This window comes from Lygodium microphyllum, chromosome 30, assembly GCF_053477565.2.
Source record: "Lygodium microphyllum isolate KBCC chromosome 30, Lygodium_microphyllum_v1.1.10, whole genome shotgun sequence".
Classification (NCBI taxonomy): domain Eukaryota; kingdom Viridiplantae; phylum Streptophyta; class Polypodiopsida; order Schizaeales; family Lygodiaceae; genus Lygodium; species Lygodium microphyllum.
In genome coordinates, this window is record NC_141164.1 from 49,989,447 (window position 1) to 49,993,808 (window position 4,362).

At 44.3% G+C, this 4,362-nt stretch overlaps 1 pseudogene; it reads right to left on the reverse strand.

Moving 5' to 3' along the window:
* Positions 1 to 1,190: 1,190 nt before the first annotated feature.
* Positions 1,191 to 3,828, reverse strand: LOC148009825 (H/ACA ribonucleoprotein complex subunit cbf5 pseudogene; annotated as a pseudogene).
* Positions 3,829 to 4,362: the final 534 nt, after the last annotated feature.

The window sequence follows — 4,362 nt, forward strand, 5'->3', positions numbered from 1 at the left end:
CTGACAAAGCCAAACATCTTTTTCTAAAAATTTGTCTCATAGAGCACTACAAGGAACAGCTCATAACTTTCTAATCAGGTCTTAGATCGCCAATCTTCAATAAAAAAAATTATAGCTTTCTTTCAATCTAGAACTTTCTAGAACAACTCAAAGCTAAATTCTTTGATCTATTGTCCTGAAATAGCTTTGTACGACCTACAATCATAAATTTCTACATGCAGTCCACTTCAAATATGGACCTTCCAAAGACCATAAGACCATAACTTTCATATTCTTGTTCGGATCAATACCAAACTTGATAGAGACCTTTAGTAGGTGTCAAAGCACACTTTAAATATACTATCAATCATTTACAACTATCTGATCAACACAAAATTTTAGAAAACTGAATCTGCCCTAAACAGTAAACTGAAAGCAACCTACTCTATGTATAGTATGTATATTATTTGCATCCCCTTTATTTGCAAGATTTTGCAGAAATATTTCTTTAGATGGAACCCATTGATTCTACTATTGTAAACAATCCCATCTAAAACTTGTAGCAAGTGTCATTTTCAAACTTCTGCCTGATGAGAAAAGGTCCTTCCCACCTATAACATTCCGTTCTGCCCGCAAACAAACTCCCTCCCCCCTTTTTATTAAAGGAAATTGAATTTTTTTTAATTATTTCCCCCCTACCGTCGTCGACAAGTGGCGAGAGGGGAAAGAGGAAGTTGACGTGGCAAAGGATGACGGCGAGGGGAAGGACGGTATCAATGACGACAAGGAGTGGAAAAAAACGATGAAGTCGAGGGGAAGGCCACGGGCCTACCACCCCCCCAAGCCACCTCAACTGGAGTCTGCAACCTGCCGCCATACAGAGCGACAGGTGGTGGGTGGGAAAGACCACCACCACCACTTCTTCCACATGCCCCCCACCACCTATAAAATCCTCTCCCCCCCCGCCCCAATTTTTTGCTATTCTGTAACAGAAAACCCTTACCAAGGATCCACCTCTAGGACGACCTACAACTAGTGTCAAGAAGCATGCACTCTACCAAACTTTTAACATCCAAACCGCTAAAAGGTTCATTACATCATGAAAATGTCAATGCAATGACATGGAACTTAACACCTTAGAGCTTAACTAGACAATCTTCTCCTAAGGAAAATGCTTTATTGAAGTAAAACAAGCACAGTATCAGTACCCAACACATAGACATAGAGGTGACAAAGATTCAAGCACAGACACAGATATCTTATGCAGCCATTCCAACTAAATCGTCATGATACACCTACATTCAGAATGAAGACTCATAAGACTGTTTGAGTGCACATAAAATGGCTAAACGGTGAAGATACATCTCGAATCAGAATGGGCATTTCAGACTCGTGATATGCTGTCTAGGCCATCAGAAGTCACTCCAACCTGACACAGTTCTTAGCATTACAACCCAATGCATATGCCAATGCAAACACTTCTTAGTGTAAATGGTGCTGCTTGGTTGCTCTCATGAGTGTATGGTTATGGGAACCAGTAACACAGCTGGCAACATTTGGACTAAAACCATGTTCAGTTATGTCCAAGTTAGCAGCAGGCATTTGGCATTCAGCCTACGAGATTGTTCAGATACGTAAGCTGGTCAGAAAAAGCATTTCTTTTTTTCCAAGGACAGAGAATACATACTCCAAGAAAACAAAATCAACCCAGATTCACAGGGCATGGCTACAATACAAGAGTAACAGTGCCAGTCTCCAGTAGAGTAGATCATCTAACCTTCATCCTTGGTTTTCTTCTTTTTCTTCTTCTTTTCACTAGTGGGTTCCTCTGTACTGTCTACATTCTTCTTCTTCTCACTAGTCAGTTCCTTCTCATCTTCACCGTCCTCTCTAACATCTACAACCTTATGTTTTGTCTTCTTTTTTTTCTCTGACAACCTTGAATCATTCTCTTTAAGTGCATGTTTGCTGTCTGCATCCTTCGACTTCTTTTTCTTCTCCTTCTCTGGGACCAGGCCCTCTTCATCCTCATTCTTGACCATCTTAATTTTTTCCTCTTCTAGATGCTCGTGTTTCTTCTTTTTCTTTTTCTCACTCCCTTCCATCTGTGATCCTTCTTCTTCAGCTTCAACAAGCTCCTGCTTTATCTTTTTCTTCGGATGCACATGCTCAGGGCTCAATTGCACAGGGCTTCGGTCCTCATCTTTTCGTTTCTTTTCATGCTCATTTTCCAACCCCTCAGCTTCTATTTTATCCTTCTTTTTTTTCTTCTTTCTCTTTCCTTCAGACTCAAGATCTTCAGATTCCTTCTTCACTGTCACTGTGTTCCCCACATCTTTAAGTTTTACAGCCGCCTCATGTGTGAAGGGCAAAGCGGCTGCCAGCTTTGCAATTTCAGAATCTTCACCTGCTTGCATTGGCTCCATCTCAATGACGTTGCGGAGCCATTCTTTTGGTGTCTTTTCATTGGGCTTTCCATGTTTATCAAGCAGCCCCTCAGCTATAAGCTTTTTCTTCATTGAAGCTCTTGGACCTAAACCCCATTTTCGTGGGTAGGTGTCTCTTTCCATCACAACCCTCTTCAACTTAGCAACCACTCCATGATCACAAGTTGCCATTACGGCCGTTGTCATCTGTGCAATACCCAAAGCAATGGCCTCACCCTTTGTTGTCATCAAAACCACTTCTTCACCCACTTCTATCCCATTCTCAAACCTTAAAAGTCCAGGAATCATGAACTTGGCACCATAGCAGATAGCATTTACAGCTGAATCCTTGACCACCAGTCGCTTGTAGCTGGTCAACAAGACCTCTAAGGGCATGATTGTTCTTCTCAAGTAAGATTCATCTTTGTGATTGTCATAGACCCACTGTGCATCTAGAACATCATGCATAGTGACAAGATTATCCTTCTCACCCAAAATACCTGATCGGACTCTCCGCAACTCCTGCATGTGGCCACCTACACCAAGAAGGAGGCCCAAGTGGACACAGAGCGTCCGGATGTATGTTCCAGCCTCACAGGACACCCAAAACACCACAAGGTGTCTATTCGCATCGTACTCAAGAAGCTTGCTCTCGTAGATGGTACGGATGCGAAGCTGACGTTTGACAGCGGATATCAGTGGGGGCCTCTGGAAAAGAGCTCCTGTGAGCGTCTCAATGGCACGGGCAACCTTGGCAATATCATCGACCTTGGAGTGCAAGCGGGCAACGCAGACGTACTCCTTGCCGGCACCCTGCTGGGCCTTGACAAGGCGGGTGGCACGGTCAATGCAGACAATGAGGGATCCAGTGACCTTGGGGTCGAGGGTGCCGCTGTGCCCGGTCTTGTCGACCCGGAGGATGCGCTTGATCCAGGCAACGACCTCATGGGAGGAAGGATTAGCAGGCTTGTCAAGGTTGATGATGCCATACCTGACGTAGTCCTCAAGGGGGCGCTTGAGGGGGGAGTGGCCTGTGGGGAGGGGGGTGTAATGGCCTGTGCGAACATTGAGCTTGTCGTAATTCTTGAGCAGGATGGGCCACTTGGATGTGTCCAGCGATGGCGTGTAGGGCTGAGGCTTGATGAGGAAGTCTGTGGCTGCCTGCTGGTCCCCCAACCCAGGAAGAGCTTCGTACTGCACAGCTCCCCCCTCCTCTTCTCCCTCTTCCTTTGCCCTCCTCTTCTTCTTCTTTTCCTTCTCTGTTGAAGCCATGGCTTGCTTACCTGATCACTGAAGAACCACTAGGGGCAACAACGCATTTTGGGTATAGGGTTTTACACGCAAGGAGTACACGCATTTTGCCAATGACCTGAAGGGCTTGCTGGTTTAACACCACCACCACGTGTGTATGTCCTCCCTTAGTTCAATCCCCAAGGATGGGCAAGCCTTGATTTGCCTCACCTGTATAGGAGGTCTTAGTATTAAAGATCAGTTGCATTTACACTCATTTTCCACATGTGAATCCCTATCTTTGGAATTCATTCAGCATATCCAGTCTAAAAGGTGAGCTCCTAAAGGAGTAGTCCTCACCCACCAACGTTTAGAGCAACCGATAAGGTATTTGTGTGAGTTGCATGAGACACCACGCTCAATTCCCAAGGACTGACACATTTACAACATGAGAAGCCAAGTTCAATTCCCAAGGGAGAATACATTTAGAGATGTTAATACCCAAAGACAAACTAATGGATTTGTTAATGCATGCACCTTTAGCGATCTACACCTAGCAGTGTTTAGAGTAATTGATAAGGTGTTTAGAGCAATTGATAAGGCATCTATGTGAGTTGCATGAGAAGTTAAGCTCAATTCCCAAGGAATTGTTGGATTTGTTGTTGCACTTATATGGGGCACTAATTGACTATTTGCCTCACCCATATGGGTGTCTTAGCATCTTAAA